The sequence below is a fragment of the Sardina pilchardus genome, chromosome 14 (assembly GCF_963854185.1).
Source record: "Sardina pilchardus chromosome 14, fSarPil1.1, whole genome shotgun sequence".
In the NCBI taxonomy this organism is placed as follows: domain Eukaryota; kingdom Metazoa; phylum Chordata; class Actinopteri; order Clupeiformes; family Clupeidae; genus Sardina; species Sardina pilchardus.
In genome coordinates, this window is record NC_085007.1 from 11,208,204 (window position 1) to 11,227,848 (window position 19,645).

The 19,645-nt window shown below is 38.9% G+C and overlaps 1 protein-coding gene and 1 long non-coding RNA gene across 2 annotated transcripts in view; one reads left to right on the top strand and one right to left on the bottom strand.

Annotated features, from left to right (window-relative positions):
• The window catches only part of LOC134100722 (membrane-associated phosphatidylinositol transfer protein 2), a 78,668-nt gene that overhangs the window by 6,227 nt on the left and 52,796 nt on the right, over positions 1-19,645 (bottom strand). The gene's annotated exons all lie outside the window — the stretch shown is intronic.
• LOC134100462 (uncharacterized) lies at positions 2,768-4,080 on the top strand. Its single transcript, XR_009941276.1, has 4 exons — positions 2,768-2,855; positions 3,036-3,122; positions 3,830-3,916; positions 4,004-4,080. It is a non-coding gene; the product is annotated as an uncharacterized LOC134100462 (long non-coding RNA).

Here is a 19,645-nt window from a genome sequence, read left to right on the forward strand (position 1 = left end):
GACTCTGAACGCCTCATTTCCCATTCAGTTAAATGGGAACCTCTGTGGGCTCAAAGAGGACACAGTCGAACACAAAGATTTGGTGGAAAAGAGCCTACATCATACCACACACCCCCGAATGATGGGAAAACCCACCAGCAAGGCAAGTATCTGAATCGGGATTACTGTGATTACTCCCATAATATCAAAATTGTTTGCCGCTCACCCAAACTACCTCTACAGTAATTTCCCGCATATAAGCCGCATTGTGTATAAGCCGGAGGACAGTGTTTTATGCAAGTTAAAAGAAACAAATCCATATAGAGAGCCGAAGTCACGCCCTTCTACTTCCGGTCTATGGGACCTATTTTACGATTTTTTATGCATTGGAGTCAATGGAGAGATAACAATTATTTTTTGGTCCCGTTCGAGTTGGACCGTGCATTTCACATATGATGTGTGGGAATTTAAAAGATAATTTTTCACATTAATAAAGTTCTGTTTTTCATTAGACTTTAAAAGTTATCTAAGTTTTGTGCGAATCCGTTCAGTGGACTACATTTCTCGTCTCAAACGATGCACGTCACCAACTGAGCCACCAACTAGCAAACGAGAGGCTGGCTAGTTAGCTAGCTATTATGCTAGTTAACGGTTACATCTTGCTGCCAGCTAAGTCACTTAACAGTAGTGTTTGTACAGTCTATGAATGAAATACAACTTATCTGATGTGTTTAATCCTCTGACTCATGATATTTTCATCGGCAAGGGGGAAGCTCAAATAAGACCTGTTGCTGGCGCCCGTGGCTGTGAATTGGTCTAACGTCACTAACGCGACTGATGTGTTTGTAGTCGTTGGACTGGGGAGCTCTATTAACTGCCCCCCTGTATTAACCATAGACCTAAAAGAAATGGACAAACAGACTCCGTCGTTCTCAATGAGAGGGGGCTGAAACAAAAATTCGTTTCCTGTTCATCGTACTGCGCAGACTCAAACTCATTTTGAGACGTTAGCCTGCTGTAACTCGTCTGATAGATCGAAAACCTCTGAAATTGTTAACGTTCGTTTTTTTATATTATTATTATGTGTACTTGCCTCTAGGTAATGCTTTACCATATCAAACAGTAGGCTACCGTAGGCTACACGCATTTTCACTGATCTTGCGAATGACTCTCCGTCATGGTTTTCGTGCAGGCTCACTCAGCTTCTTATCCAAACATTACGGGCGAACGTTAGCTTCCCTACAACAGACATGCTAAAATACTTCTTTACGGGAAACCAACGTAATATACGGGGAAGAAGTGAATTAATTTTGCCTTCGATACCCTATATAGAATACACAGAAGCTATAAGGGAGACAAAGGGCACATGTTACATGAAGTTATGGGATCGCAAAAAAATCTGAAATCTATGGCCGTCCAAGGGAGTTAGCAGAGTGTTGATCACCAGCTCATTTCGTGTTTCTACTTCCGGGAATATGCCTGCCCCCTTGGTATTAACCCATAGACAGTAAAAGATAGTATTAACCTCATAGCTGAAGAAATTTTGCAAAATCAAAAAGCCGCGGCTAATAGTCAGGAAATTACGGTAGTAGTGCACTTAGTGTAGGAAGTGCAGAGATAGAACAAGTACATACTATTCATACTCAAGTATGAGTATAAGTAGTGATTTAACTTCTTTACTCAAGTAAAAGTAACAAAGTCAGATAGTAGCCTACAGTATAAAAGTAAAAAGAAAAGCCTTTTTGAAGGACTATTTTATCAGTTGTCTCTGTTAAAAGAAGCAGACAGTAGTCTGAAATAATACTCCAATTCAGAAATTAAAACTATTCCACTGAGAAACAAACTGTGTGTTTGAAAAAGTCAAAATGTCTGCACAAGTAATGTGCAACATGAACTGGGTCCTTACCTGACACCATTGTATTGTGTTCAACTCAGTAATTGTAAAGGAACAGTTCAAATCCTGTGTTACTAGTAGCCTAGGCTGTCAGCCTACCGGTTTCCCTCCATTGTTTCATGTAGCTTCAAGGCTTATGGCAGTTTTCCACCAAGCGTTTCCCATTCATTCCAATGGGAAACTCTGTGAGCTCTGTTTACAACGTTTTTACCAACCGAAAGTATTCCGTGAACATAATCAACTGACTGGCCAGAGTTCTTCTTTAACCCTTGTAAGGTGTTCATAGTTTTGTTACTCAGCCAGTGTTCCCGGGTCTGTTGGACCCACCACATTATTAGGCTTTTAAATCAATACAGCCATAACAATTTATGTAAAAACACTTATCAGATGTTTACTTTAGCTCAATTGCCAATAACATAGACATCATTTATGGTTCATATTTGCCATTTACCACTGTGAGATCACATTTATGATCATTTGAATGATTTTTTTAAATTTATTTTATGAATGATAAATAAAGAAAGTCAATTATAAACAAGGTAAACAAATACTGTAGACACAAGATTTTTGGTCATTATTGATGCTTATTTCTACTTAATCAGAACAGATGCAAGTGCTTGCCATTTCGTTCTTTTAGCAAACATTGAAAACGTATGCCACAGACTCAACCGCCTTACAAGGGTTAAGTATTTCTATTTTTACTTTATTACTTCCCATTTTTGAGGAATCATATGGCTCTGATATGCTACTTTCAATAATGAACCACCCACAGTGGCCATCTACGGGATCTGATGGCGTAATCTACGGTAATCGTATATCATGTGCCCTGTTGCGGTAAGTTTGGTAAGCCCAATAAACCTCAGCAAATCATGTTATTGCTGTGAGGGTAGCAGACTGGTAGAAGCATCAGTGACTTAAGTGAACACTGTAAAGCAGAACTGCAGAACTAAGACAGAGAACTGAAATGGAAAAATGTGAACAGGTTGGTAACATATTTTTGTGGGGGGAAAACTGTGATAACTTAAAAAGAAATATTGTGCATTTCACATTTTCAGTGAGGTTTAACATACAGTACTAAGTTAAGACTTCTTAAGCATTTTTGGTTGCATGTGAATGCAAAACACATGGAATATCTTGTATAACTGATATTATTATTGGGCAGGGTACTACTCAATGTGTGGACAACCCACAAGGTTCTGGTGTGAAGATGTACGAGGAGAAGACATTTTACAACTCTCCCCTATGTCAGGTAGGAATGTGTCAAAACTAAACTTGGTGATATGTAATGACTCAAAAGTCACACCATTGCTATGTTGCTGTGTGGTGCAGCGTTTATTATAAGTAAACCACACATTGTGATAACTTAACTCAAAGCAATAAGATAGCATGACTGGGTTATTCGGAGTATGAGTCTCTTCTATCAGTGTTGAAAAAGACTGCTCTTATGCTCTTAATCTTTTACATGACATCTCTCATTTAAACTGCAGTGAATAAAAAACGTACAGTATGGCACCTGCCTAATAAACTGCAAAAACATATTATCTAACCAACTTTCATATTAACATAAAAAATCTAGTCGGTATTGTTTTTGTTTTAGTATAAAAAGGCTTACCTTGCACTTTCTTATTTGGCTAATTTTAAGACGACTTATATCAAGACAAATTTTGACAAATTTCTTTGATTCAAGCCTGTCACAACTATGTAGAACATTTTGCCAATGTATTTATCATTAAACATTTAAGCCATGGTTTCTATATCCCCAACACACTGCCACAAGAAAATTTCATATAATCTACATCTTTTAAGCGTCTATTGAAATGAAACCAATGAAAATTGTAAGGTGTGTACGTGGGTGAAACTCTTGAATCAGAAGCATGTACTGTACATGGCCAGATTAACAACTAAGCATTTGTTGTTGTTTCTGCATTTTTTCAATGATGCATGCAACGCTTTCAGGTCCCTGTGCAGAATGTCAACAATCCAGAAGGGTCTGATGGTCTGGTTTACTATGACAAGACTTTTTACAAGAGCCCACATTCCCAAGTATGGACACCTCACTACACAACATTACACTCACTACACTACATCACTGTGTTTCATTCTCGTCGTTTTTCTCATCACTGTCTCCAGGCAAACAGACAAAGTCGACTCAGCACAACTTCAGGAACAGTGGCATTTTTCCAGTAATAAATAATAATAAAAAAAAGGTATGTGTTAACATCCTAAAATGTATTTCTTTGTTCAATCTGACATAGCAGGAAAAGGGTAGATAGTTATGATGACTCTAAAACTCTTCTAACCTTCTGCCCATCTCGCAGAGGTCCCTTCAGACCAGACCTACAATTTCAGTTCCCTATGGTTAGCGCTGCTGTCAACCCGTCATCAGCCACAGCAGTGGTTCCCCCGGCCTGCTCTTCTGCTGCATCCAAGCGCAGGAACAAATCCCTCTTTCTTTCTGCATGCAATGTTCTAGTCTTTCATACTGTTAACATTTTCTAGATGTTTTATTACAGTGCATGAAAATGCACTGTACTGTTATTCCAAGTCTTCTTATTATTATTATTATTAAACTTCTTCTTCTAACGCAGCCAATTCAGCTTCAACCGTTTAACGTAGAAACTTCATTCAAACGTTGTTGCGTAGGTCTTGCTTATGCCATGTCTGCTTTGTATTTTTCAACTTTGTAACTTTTATACTTTTTAAACTATTAGTTAAAAACTATTACAATTTCCCCCATAGACTTAACATTGCTCATTATGACATCATGGAAGCAATTAGAATGTTACGCCAGGTGGCCAGTCCAGGTGCAGCAGCTCTCTCTCTCTCTCTCTCAGGCTCTTGAGACTACATTTTCTGTTCCCCTGTATCAACTGTATCAACATAAGTCTTCCTAATTCCATCCAACTTTCTATCCATTCATCTTCTTCAAACCATTCACTCATCCACCCATTCTAAACAGTCTGCCTATCAACATCAATTAGACGATCTACATTCAACTTTTAAACAATCTACCCTGTCTCAGGCTTACACTCTGGCTCTCTTAAGACTAGCCAGTTAAATTGATTACACCTGTATCTGTATCCACTACTCTCAGTAGAGAGCTGTGTCTCTCCACTCTACAAGAATATAAGGCACATTCCATCCAACTTTCTATCCATTCATCTTCTTTAGACCATTCACTCATCCACCCATTAAACTGTCTATCAACATCTATTAAACAATCTGCCTATCAACATCCATTAAACTCTCTGTCTATCAACATTAATTAGACTATCTACATTCAACTTTTAAATTATTTACTCTGTCTCAGGCTTTAAGCATATACACTCTGGCTCTCTTAAGACTAGCCAGTTAAATTGATTACACCTGTATCAACTACTCTCAGAGAGCTGTATCAGTGTCTCTCTTAACAAGAATATAAGGCACATTCCATCCAACCTTCTATCCATTCATCTTCTTCAGACCATTCACTCATCCACCATTAAACTGTCAATCAATATCTATTAAACAATCTGCCTATCAACATCCATGAAACATTCTGTCTATCAACATTAATTAGACTATCTACATACAACTTTTAAAGTATTTACTGTGGGTGCCTCTCAAGCAGCGTTTATATGTCCTCCCTCGCTCCTCGATCCTCAATGATCTACATAAAGACAGATAGAAGAAGGGCTAGACTATCCCATTGTTGCCGCTCCATCATTCTTTATGTAGATCAGTGAGGAGCGAGAGAGGACGCGTAAACGCTATATGAGAGGCACCTTCTGTCTCAGGCTTTAAGCAATCTCATTAAGACTACAGATCCTGTTAACTGTTTCCTCTGTCCACAACTGTTTCAAAATAAAAGTCCTCACTGCAATAATACACTATTAAATCATTTAACCATTGAAACTACTCAACTATTTAACTGTTCAACCATTCCAACTGTCAGTTATCATCAACTATGCCTCCAGTCAACTACATGAAACCTCCATGTACCTAGCAACCAACATAGCAACCATTAAAATTAAGCGTTTATGACCGTTTCCATAGCAACCAACATGATTATACTGCAGTAACTTCTTGTTTTCTGATAGTGGCCACCATGGATACCCTGGCAACAAATGTTTCAAAATAAAAGTCCTCACTAGCAAGTTATCTAGTTAGCATGGTTAGCATTGTTAGCATAGCTAGCATTTTTAGCATAACTGCAAAAAATCATCAACTAAGTTGGCTAATCAACCTGGTTATCATTGTTAGCAAATCTAGCATTGTTAGCATAGTTAGCATTTTTAGCATTACTGCTAGAAATCATTGGTTAAGTTAGCTAATCAACCTGGTTAGCATTGTTAGTAAAGTTAGCATTGCTAACATAAGTAGCATTTTTAGCACAACTGCTAGAAATCATTAGCTAAGTTAGCTAATCAACATTTCACCATGAATAGAAATCATTAGTTAAGTTAGAACTGGAATGTTTCATCTTTAAACTGTCTACCTTCACACTATCAACTCTCTGTAAACTATGCAACCACTATGTTTACCCTAGCTTCACCTTAGTAACCATATCATACAATCTCTCTGAAGACTACATATCCTGTTAAACTGTTTCCTCTGTCCACAACTGTTTCAAAATAGAAGTCCTCACTGCAATAATACACTATTAAATAATTTAACCATTGTAACTACTCAACTGTTCAACCATTCCAACTGTCAGTTATCATCAACTATGCCTCCAGTCAACTACATGAAACCTCCATGTACCTAGCAACCAACATAGCAACCATTAAAATTAAGCGTTTATGACCGTTTCCATAGCAAACAACTTGATTATACTGCAGTAACTTCTTGTTTCCTGATAGTGGCCACCATGGATACCCTAGCAACAAATGTTTCAAAATAAAAGTCCTCACTAGCAAGTTAGCTAGTTAGCATGGTTAGCATAGTTAACATTGTTAGCATAGTTAGCATTTTTAGCATAACTGCTAGAAATCAACAACTAAGTTAGCTAATCAACCTGGTTAGCATTGTTAATATAGTTAGCATTGCTAACACAGTTGGCATTTTTAACATAACTTTTAGAAATCATTAGTTAAGTTAGCTGATCAACCTGGTTAGCATTGTTAACATAGTTAACATTTTTAACATACCTAGCATGATTACCCTAGCAACCAGCATGGCAACCAATTTAAGTATCAACCACTTCCACAATCACAACCTAGCAACCAACATGGTTACCCTAGCAACCAGCCTAGCCATGCCTTGAGTTACTATAGCAACCACCACAACTACCCTAGCAACATCTTAGCAATAATCTTATTTACCCTAGCAACCACCTCATGTACCCTAGCATCAGCCTAGCAACTACTTCCAGCTTGATAATGTCAAGTAATGTTGAATTTGCCTAATCTACCCTTACGACTCTTTAACAACACTTTTTGATCACTGCTGGAGTGTTCAAAGTTGGCATCAAGTAGCCTATAATATTTCAACCAGCTTCAACCCTTTCTGGTCACATTCATTACATGCCTTTACATTAAGACTTGACTATTGCAACTCATCTTATTTTGTCACAAAATTACAAATGGTTCAAAATGTTGCTGCTAGATTAGGCCTATACACTGGAACTAAGAAGCGTGATCGTATCACTCCTGTTGTGTGAACTGCACTGGCTACCAATGAAATCTAGAATTGAATTGAACTGTTTGTTTTTAAAAGGCTTGCATGAATCAGCACCACAACACATCTGCAACACAATACACCTATCCTGCTACGTCTTCCCAACATTTTCTCTCTTTTCCTCTCTCAATTTACAACTAGAGCCTTTTCTGTTTCTGCTCAATTCTGGAATAGTCTCCCAAATTAGGTCAATCAATCCATAGGCCTACTATTAATAATTTGAAATCCATGTTAAAAGCTTCTTTTTTTCATTAGGATTCATTAGGGCAATATTATCTGTTGTTTCTTAATGGAAGTGAGTGGATTCCGCGCCGATTAACTGCACAAGGTGGAAAGCGGATTTTCCGCCTGTCCACCCCGAGCTGAACGAGTAGAAAACAGTTCTACTCAAGGCGGATAAATGAAAAAATCTGCCTGGTCACTAACATTCGAATGTGTGCAGCGGACCTTTTAAAAACTATTTAAACTGCATCATTTTGATTGCTGATAATGGTTTATTTTATTATAATCCCATTATAATGTATAGGCCTATTATATTATAGGTACTTTAGGGTTAACCATTTTTGAGGACGTTTAAAACGCACCAAATCAACAGGCCACCTGTTCACCATTCACTCAAATCAACAGGCCACCTGTGCACCATTCAACAGCCTCAGAAAATGGTTAGGCTACAGTTAACCCCAAAGTACCATACAATTTAATATTATGTTCTACAATGTTTTACTATTTTGTTTATTTTAAAGCATTTTGGATCAACTCTGTCGTGTGAAATGTGCTAATATTATATTATAGGCCTAGTCAATTGACTTTGTCAAACCTAGGTAGCTACCTCTTCAGTCAATGACATCACTCAGTCGCGCACGTGACTTCTTCACTTTGAATTGGAACCCGGCTGGCGTCTACACGCATTCGTGTCCCAGCTCAGCGGATTGCCTGTCACGTTGGTAGCCTACTGAGCCTTCGACTGACTTCGACCAGAAGTTTCCGTGACTCTTCACATTACCTCCAACGTAAGTTTTGTTTGCTTAACGTTAACACTAAAGATATTTTGGTAAGGTTAACACTAACAGCATTCTTTGTATCTTAAATGACTCTGGTAGCTAAGGCTGGCTAACGTTAACTTTCGAGCTAAATACCACCTGCTAAATCTTCTACTTATGATAGGGAACACCTCACAAAACCTATCACTTTTATTCGACGTATATGTTGTTCAAAACAATGTTTACGAATTGTTTCCGACATTTGGTAGGATAGTAGCATAGCTGCCTCGAAGTCTGTTATTTGGAAATTGTCGTAGCACTAATTAACGTTAACGTTAGCTAGAACTACCTATATTGGCTGCTAGAAGGAAACGTTAGGTGAGGTAACTTGGAATGAAATTGACTGGGTTTACTGTTTGTCGAGCGATTATCTACTTTAACTCGACATAGTTTGTGTGACATTCATTATCATCACTTTTATTTGGTGTAGCTGAATTGTCGAAAAACGGCGTCTATGAATCTGACGTCGGGTAGCAGCTAGTACCATTTAAGTGTCTCTGCTAGTACTCGCTTTGGTAATAAAATTGGCTAGCACCAGACACGGCAGCTGCATCGAACATTCTAGAAAAATACACCAGTGTTTTGCGTTTGGCTAATATACTGGAGGCTGCAAGAGCCCTAGCTCAAAATGAGTTTATTGCTAGTTTATTTTATGGTGAAACCACTGCAGCAACGCTAACTAATTTGAACTTTGAGCGTCACATTAATAACGCCGGTGACTATGTCAGGCGGTTGGAGGCGTTAACGCCTCTACAACGCGGAAGCGTTGCCTTGAACTCGGACATACATGACAAGGCCAGCACATAATGTAAGCTAGCTGTTGCCAACATCTCTAATAGTAACCTCCATAGGCGCATGAGCAATGGACAACAGGGTGATAAAACAAAAATAGACTTGTCGACTTGTAATTAAAATAAATATGGAGCCTATCAACCTACTGGCCCAATTCGTTTCTGATTCTAATGTTACAATAAACGTATTTTGAGTACAAGTCATGCCATATAATCTAATGATATTACTTGGTCACACAGATGTGAAGTTGCATTGTGTTAAATTAATGTAATTGTGTTGCCTTGTAATGTTATAGCAGTGGTAACAACCTTTTCCCCTTTATTCACAACAGAAAACAATAGTCTTTCTAAAGACTTCCTCCATTTCCACCCTCCATCTCCAACTTCCATCTCCACCCTCCATCTCCACCTTCCCTTGTGGTTTTTGCCACGAAAAAAAAAAAAATCTCAAGACGTTTGTGGTGTTGCGGACTTCAGGTATGTAATTTCAATTATTTTTACTGGTAGACCAGTTATGCTGCTTGCTTACACCTTTTATTTGCTAACACAAACATGTAAATTGTGTTTCTTGACTAAAGAAAAATAGCTACTTTTTACAGTTGCTTGTCTTGATATGGTAGGTACATATTTTTAAGTACCTACCATGTCACCATCCACAACTACAAATGTGTCCACTCTTTCTTTTTATTAAAAGTAACCATCATATAATCAACCATCACAAGTTTTTAACTCATAAAGGATGATGGCCGACAATCTAATGTGCAGCTGCCTACAAAATCTGATCCTAATCTACATAATATACAGCTGTGCTGAATTTTGTATTAGTTTTCTTTGCTCACTTCAGTTAACTCATCCTTTTAGTATTACAGGCGTATTGCTGAAATGAATAGAAACGATAATGCTTTTTCACTGTGAAGCAAGCAAACCAGCAATGTTGCTGTGTTCCTTATTTTTGGAAGTGTTTAACATGTGTGTTTCTCTTTTGTTTCCCTTTCAGGCTTGTTCCAGACCAGCCCTGTCAGAGTGGTGTCTGTCACTTGTGACACTGTGCCTGTCTGTCTGCACACCCTGCACTGCACTCATACAACAGAACCCACTTACGCCTACCTGCAAACATATAACGACAAGTGACACTTTCTGACAACATACTTGACTGCACATACTAAACTCTTTACATATAACTGTGTCCCCTCAGACAACTTCTTTGACTTTGAAACTTGAATACTCCTTTGAAACTTGAAACTTGAAACTTGAAACTTGAAACTTGAAACTTGAAACTTGAAACTTGAAAACTTGAAACTTGAAAACTTGAAAACTTGAAACTTGAAAACTTGAAAACTTGAAAACTTGAAAACTTTGAAACTTGCATACCACTCTGAACCAGCAGCATCCTTTAACATAACATACCTACAAACATACCTGCAAACATATAACGACAAGAATTGATCACTTTCTGAACACACATACTCTGAACTGTATAAAGACTCTGAAACATACTAAGAACTACCTGTGAACTACTCAGATAGAGAACTATTTCTGTGAACTTTTACATACCTTACATACAACGTTTGTATATTTGAATAATTTCTGTCAAAGTTGTCTTTGCTGTTGCATATCCACTTTTAGACCTGAGCTGTGCTGCAAGACTGAACCTGGGCTGTGTGAGGACTTCAACATTCCACCCTAGTTCTGCATAAAACTGATCTCAAGGGCTGCCTCTCATTCTTCATCGGTGTCATCAAGTGTTACCTCTACCTAACAGTTCCAGCGCCATATTTGATCATTTAATCAATAACTCGACTTAAGTAAATATTTTGTGTGAAAGCTCATACTCTGAACTATATAAAGACTCTGAACCATTACAGATAACTACAGTCTGTTAACTATTCACATAGAGAACTGTTACTGTGAAATATACATACCCATCAACGTTTATATTTGAATAATATCTGCCAAAGTTGTCTTTGCTGTTGCATACCTACTTTTACACCTGAGCTGTGCTGCACGACTGAACCTGGGCTGTGTGAGGACTTCAACATTCCATCCTAGTTCTGCATAAAACTGGTCATCTCAAGGGCAATTCATTTTTTGGGGCCCACTGATCATTGTAATAAACCACTGAAATAAATACTAGTGTTTGGATATCGAGTTTAACATTTAATCTCATCTGTCTTGTCTATATACTCAGATTACATTGATTAAGTAACTTGTCTCAACTCTGTCTGTGGAACATTGAGTATATGTGCTAGTGTGTAATCTGTGATAAACAAATATTAGATTTGACTTGACCATTAGACTATATTTAGCTTGATATATTTTAAAACATGGGAAGAAAAGGCCGTCGCTCAGAGGCTCAAAAGAGACGTTGGCGTAAATTGGACCTCTCTGAAGTTGAACCACATCAGTCTTCATTAGACCAGAGTGACTTGCATGACCGAGAACAGGTAAATGAGGTAACTAGTGATTCCCGCATGAACACGGAGCAGAGACCCATCACGTGTGTTCAAGCAACTCATTACCAAGGTGATCTAAGATATGGTAACAACAGTAACAAACAGTGCACCTGCAATTCCCTGGTATTTCTTGCTACACTTCACTACCGAACAGAGCTCAACAGTGATGATCTTGACTACATTTTGCAAAAAGGTAACTTGATGTACAGTGAAGTACAGGAAAGGTTGAGCATGAGAGGCAATGCACATGACCACTTGGCTCTTGATGAATTACCTGATAGTGTTGAGATCTATGGACAAATGTATCATATTGAGAAGTGCCTGTCACGTTATGGTCATCTGAGGCAAAATGGACCTGATGGTGTGGACTTCCTACAGCTCTCTGAAAGACTGCATTGTTTGTCAAATGATGTGAAGTTTGCATTGCTAACTTTAGGTTGCTTAACAATAGGTTTGTTCAGAGATGATGATAAATATGGACTTTTTGATCCACACTCAAGAACACCTCATGGATTTCCAGTAAACAATGGCACTGCTGTGATGTTGACCTTCGTCAACTTGAGTGACATGATTGATCATCTGCTTGCATTCTGGACCATCCTTGAATCGCATGATGAATGGATTTATGAGTTAATGCCAGTGTTATTTACATCTGAGTGTAATAATGACCAACGAAGCCACACTGACAATGTGCAACCTTCTCGGACTGCAGACTTCCACGTTCCAGCCATTTCTGTTAATTCACTTACTAAATGTAATAAGGATAGCAGGCGCCGAAAAACTGCCGAAGCACAAAAGGACATGTCCTTCATTGAGAACAACAGAATCAGACAGCGAAAATATTATGAACAGAATAGAACGAAAAAAATGGAATATGAAAGAAAGAGGTATGCAAACTGCATTCAACACAAAAAGAAATCCTACCTCAGAGACCGTTACATGCATTCACCTGACTATAAGTTGAAAAAAAAGTTATACTTCAACAGCCGGTACTCCTGTGACCTGAGTTTTAGATCAAGAAAACAGGCTTACCTAAAGAAATGTTACTCAAGTGACCTGAATTTTCGATCAAGGCAGCAGGCTTACATACAGAAACGTTACTCAAGTGACCTGAATTTCCGATCAAGGCAGAAGGCTTACATACAGAAACGTTACTCAAGTGACCTGAATTTTCGATCAAGGCAGCAGGCTTACATACAGAAACGTTACACAAGTGACCTGAATTTTCGATCAAGGCAGCAGGCTTACATACAGAAACGTTACTCAAGTGACCTGAATTTTAGATCAAGGCAGCAGGCGTACATACAGAAACGTTATGCCCATGATTTAACCTATCGTTCAAGACAGAAGTTGACCATGAAAAATCACTATGCAAATGATCCAACATACAGGCAGAAAAAAAAGGAAACCTTTACTGACAGATACAGAAATGATCCTGTTTACAGGCATTATCGTTCTCTACAAAAAAGGAAAACTGCAGGTGTGGGCCTAAATAACAGTTTCCAGAGAATGCTTAGCAAAATGCGGTGTGCTTTAAATATACAGCGCAAGTACCGTCATCTTACACACCTGTCCAGACTTCAATCAGAGCAAGAGGTTGAACAACAGTCCAGACTTCAATCAGAGCAAGAGGTTGAACAACAGGACACACCAGTAGAAAGCACCCTTTTGCATGATGCCATCGCATCTTTTCAAATGCATGTACAGAACGGCCCTACATTTGCGTGTACAGTGTGTCACAGAGCTTTGTTTTATAACCAGGTAAAAGAGTGCAATTATGAATGTTATCGAAAGAATCGACGCATGGTTGATCGATGCTTAACAGGCAAATATGTACATATATGCAGCGATCAGTGCAGTGGACTTGAACCATGTTGTGCATCAGATGAAAAGACAGAGTGGATTTGTTACAGCTGTCATGAACACTTAAAGATGGGCAAAATGCCAGCAATTGCTGTAAACAATATGTTAGAGCTATCACCAATTCCTCCAGAGCTCAGTAATCTTAATATACTTGAACGGCACATCATTGCACGATACATACCATTTGCAAAAATAATCAGTCTTCCCAAAGGCCAGCAGAAATTAATACATGGTGGAGTTGTGTGTGTCCCTTCAGAGGTAGAATCAACAGTCAACGCTTTGCCTAGACCCAGTAGCCAGTCACAGCTTTTGAAAGTGAAGTTGAAAAGAAGAATGAACTATACAGGGCATTACCAGTTCCAAACTGTAGACATGACCAAAGTATTACGTGCCTTATCCAAACTGAAAGAGATGCATTCAGAGTACAAGGACATTACCATAACTAATGATACACAAGCTTCTGGGGATGGAATGAATAGCTTGGCAGATGAAAATGACATCAGTGCTGTAGAGGAAGTTGATCTAATGGACACTGATGCAGTGGATGAGTTTGACATTACTGACCCAGAACATTCAGAGATAAATAGTGCAGTCAATCAGCCTAATAATGAAACCCACGAGTTACATGATAACCAGGATTCATTTGACACTGAGCAGGACACAAGTCAACAAAATGGTGGATGCTCTATAGATTCATGCTTACAGCCAGCTGATATTGCACAGGAAATGATAACATTTGGTGAAGGTGTATTCACTGTGGCACCAGCTGAAGGAAACAGACCAGTGAGTTTTTTCAGAGTTCCTAAACTAGAGGCAATGGCTTTCCCTGTACAGTTCCCCACTGGAATGAACACTTTGGATGAAACACAAAGACCAATGAAATTATCACCAAGCAGATATTTCAATGCACGTCTCTTTTGTGTTGATAATCGATTTGCTCTTGACTCCAATTATATATTTTTTGCACAATTTATCACAGAAATGCATTTAGCAAAGTCTTCTATGTCTATTCAACTGCGTAAAGGAAAACCTATGACCAGAGATGGACGCAAAATAACGGCCAGATTGCTCCGAGACAAACATGAAGTGCAAAAACTGATACGGAACAAAGATGCCACGCGATTCATGCAACCTTTGAGAGGTACTCCTGCATACTGGGAAAGAACACTCAGAGACCTCTTTGCAATGCTTCGCCAGCTGGGTACCCCAACATTCTTCTGTACATTTAGTGCTGCTGAAATGAGATGGCCAGAGGTCATACAAACAATAAAGGCACAGCAAGGAGAGCAGGTTGACTTTTCTGAGCTTGACTGGGCATCAAAATGTGAGATTTTACGTAGCAACCCTGTCACCACCATGCGCATGTTTGACAAGCGTGTTGATGCACTTCTCAGACACCTACTTTTGTCACCAGCACAGCCCATTGGTGAGGTCATTGACTACTTTTTCCGAGTGGAGTATCAAGCTAGAGGTTCGCCACATATACATATGTTGGTTTGGTGTAAGAACGCACCTGTATTTGAAGATGACCCAGATGAGAGAGTGTGTGAATTTGTGGACAAGTACATAACATGTCAGCTGCCTGACCCAAATACTGACCCTGAGCTTTTCAAAATAGTGACAGAGGTGCAAACCCACAGCAAAAGGCACTCAAAGTCATGTAAGAAAGGAAATAAGCACTGCCGGTTTGGATTCCCGAAACAGCCTGTCGAGAGCACATTTATAACACGACCCATGCCAGCAGAGCTCATGGACGAATCTGACGATGAATCTGATCATGACCGCTCCTCCATGTCTCCTGAAGAAGCTAAAACTAAGCTGAGGCCTTTATGGGAATTGCTGAATAATTCCACAACATTGTTTGAAAGCATCCCACAGCTACTTGCCCAATGCAACTTAAGCTATGAGGAATACCTAAACTGTGTCAGTTCATTAACAACGTCCAGTGTGCTAGTGATGAAACGTCAACCAAAGGACTGCTGGATTAATGGCTATAACGAGCATTTGTTAAGGGCCTGGAATGCAAACATTGATATTCAGTTCATCCTGAACCCTTATTCCTGTCTGATGTACATCTTATCATACATTTCCAAAGCTGAACATGAGATGAGTGAGTATTTGAAAAGAGTTGTGTCTGACACTTCTCAATCCAATACCTCTGACACTGAGGAAATGAAACAAATCATGCAAGCATACTCCAAAAACAGAGAAGTTAGTGTTCAAGAGGCTGTTGCACGAGTCTGTAGCTTGAAACTGAAGTCTTGCTCTCGAAATGTGATATTTATACCCACTGATGACAATGCTTTAAAAATGAGTGTCCCATTAAGATACCTGAATAACAGAATTCCTGATTCAGAGAATGTTTGGATGTCCGGAATGCCAGATAAATACAAAAACAGACCAGATACACCAGAGTTTGCAACAATGTTTTTGGCAGAGTTTGCTTCCACTTACAGAGTTTTGTATGGAAGGCAGAAAGAAGGAAAAAAGGTTTTACCACTTCAAAATGAAATGGGCTTCATTCAAAAGCGAACAAGAGGAAAGCCTGCCATTATCAGATATGCCCGATTTTCTGAGCAAAAGACTCCAGAGAAATTCTATGGCACATTGCTCAAACTGTACCTCCCTTATCGTTCAGATTCACAACTGAAACCCACAGGATTTCCAACGTATGAGTCATTTTATACATCAGGCTATATATGTCTTCCTGGAAGAGACTATAATGAGAGAGTAGTTTCTGTTGTCAAGAAGAACAGGTCACAATATGAAAAGAACAGTGATGCAATAGAGAAAGCTATTGAGAACATAGAAGAAAATGGACCTATGGAGGATGCATGGACAACACTTGCACCTGAGACAGAGCTTCTTCGACTTGAGTGCATTTCTGAGCGTGAGGAAATGAATCCAGATGAAATGAATGAACGAGATGACATTCCTGAATACAGCTCAAGTACCACAAACAGAGGAAGTGCAGCACCAATGTTTGAGGCTCCTCAAATAGACCCCACTGTGGTCCGTAACATGTATCAAAATCTAAATCAAACGCAGGCATCTATATTCTACACAGTGCGTAAATGGTGCATGAGACGCGTATGTGGACAGAATGCCGTTCAGTTCTTTTACTTTGTCACTGGTGGAGCTGGAACTGGTAAATCACACCTCATCAAATGCATTTACACAGAGGCATCAAAGATACTCCGCAAGTTACCTCGCATCACAGAGGAAAGAGACATGTCCATGCCCACTGTCCTTCTCACATCATTTACTGGCACAGCAGCTTACAACATATCTGGCAAGACACTGCATTCTGTACTGAAACTACCAAGAAGCCTTAAACCACCTTATCAGTGCCTTGGAAACCGTCTAGATGAAGTGAGAGCAACCTTATCCAATGTTGAAATAATTGTCATTGATGAAGTGTCCATGATATCAAAATCACTCTTTGCATATGTCAATTGGAGACTGCAAGAAATCAAAGGCAGCAAAAAACCTTTTGGCGGAGTCTCAATACTTGCCTGTGGCGATTTCAACCAGATAAGTCCCCCTGGTAAAGCCAAACCTCTCTGTGTGTTTGAGGATCATGTTCTTGATATCTGGAAGGATCGGTTCCAAGTAGTCACTCTCACAGAAATCATGCGCCAGAAAGATGATGTGCCATTTGCTGAGCTGCTCAACAGGATAAGAGTGAAACGCAAAGGAGAGGCATTATCTGAAGCAGACAGAGCTCTACTTGCACAGGCCATATGTCAACCTGATGACTGTCCCAAAGACATTCTGCATGTTTTTGCTACTAATAAAGAAGTAAACCAACACAATGCAAACACAATATCTGCTCTATACTCTGATCTGATCAACATTGATGCACATGACTATAAGAAAGATCTACGAACTGGTCGGATGGAAAGACAGAGTGCACCTTTTGAAGGACATAAAGGAGATTTACCAGACAGACTACAAGTTGCTGATGGTGCTCGTGTGATGCTAATAAGAAACATAGATGTGGAAGATGGACTGGTGAATGGTTCATTTGGAAAGATTGGTAAAATTGTTTATCATGACCAAGATGGCAGATCACTTGTAAAAATGCTTGGTGTTGAATTGGACAGTCCCAATGCAGGGCAAAGACATCGCAATAAAGGACCAGAAGGACCGGACAATTTGGTGTACATTGAAAGAGTAGAGGAACCTCTTAGTAAAAAGGGTGTGGTTCGTCACCAATTTCCAATGACTCTAGCCTTTGGTTGTACCATACATAAATGTCAAGGCATGACGACAGTTTCTGCAGTGGTCTCGTTGCAGCGCATATTTGAACCTGGCATGGCATACGTTGCTCTCAGCAGAACGACTTCACTACATGGTCTACGCATAGTTGATTTTGATGAAAACAAAATATATGCCGATCCAGAAGTGACCGTTTCCGTGGACAGTATGCAAAAAGTCGACTTTAGAAATGCCATGCCCCTTCTTCACTGCCTCCCCACTCTGAGATCACCATCTTTAACACTAATCCATCACAACACTGAAGGACTGTCAGCCCATATTGATGACATTAAGAGACATCATGAATTGAGCCTCGCAGATATTTTGTGCTTTACTGAAACACACCTTTTTGGCACATTTGTCCCAGAAAATATCCATTTGGAGAACTATCGAATGTATAAGCGCAATAGACATGTGTCATACACTACTCTTTCACATTTTGCACAGAAAAATGGTGGGGGAGTTGCTATGTTTGTAAAAAGCCATCTTCAAGCCCATCACATGCCATACATACAGGGTGTGACTGATCTCGAATTCCTGGTTTTGAAATTTGTTGCTCCAGTTCCACAACTAATTGCAGTGATTTACAGACCACCGGATTACAACACGAACCTATTTTTGCCAAATCTCTGCCATCTACTGGAGTCTTTACATGTTATTGCTGATAGTCCAGTTATAGTCTGTGGGGATTTTAATGAGGACATGTTGACCAATGGAAGAAAGCCAATCTATGAGTTGTTCCAGTCTAAAGGATTCACAAATCTCATTACCACCTCCACCACTGAGAAGAACACATTGTTGGATAACATATTCATCTCTGATCCTCAGCACTGTGCCCATTCAGGTGTTCTACAGACATATTACAGTTATCATGATCCTGTGTTCTGTATTCTTAATTAAGTTTTTGTACATCAAATCTTTTGTACATCATGTCATTTTACACATTTTACTCCATTTAAACCATTATATCAACTGACACATTTTACTAATTTTGAACCATTATCAACATTATAACAACTAGAATTATGGGAAAACAGTAATGAAATATGATGAATGTTTTAGGACAAAAATGATGAACAATTGTGCTATGTAAACAGGTTACCAAAATCAGGGTTCCCAATCTAAGTCAAATATACAATTCCTTGACTTTTCCCTGACACCTAAAAAACTGATTCTCCTCCAACTTTGCCCACAAGCTTAACATATGTGCTTGAGAGTAGTTTGGTTGCCTGATATTACATGTAATATTCAAAATGGATGTTAATGTCCTTGAGACAATGTCAGGTGTCTATGCTGTTTAAATTACAAAAAATAAAGTTGAACTAAATAATGAAATAGCCCTTAGACTGCTTGTTTTCAATATCAAGATAAAGATAAAAAAAATCTATTTAATGAAAGGTCAGAAACATCAAAATCTACATCCAGAGGCTATTTGATTTGTATAGATTTGTGCCCTATGAACCCGTCTCTAGCTTATTGCATTTGAGGCTAATGATCTTGGAGGAATCTAATCATCAGACCTTTTACATGCTGATCATTTGAAATAGAAGTAGTCTACAAATCATAACCTTTAAAATAAAATATTCCATGAATCAACAATGTTTTACTGATGTAATTTGATACCACATACATTTTAGATGTTCAAACTAAATTAATCTCTCTTGCTCCCTCATTATGCATGAACTATATTATCAACTGGGTCTCTTA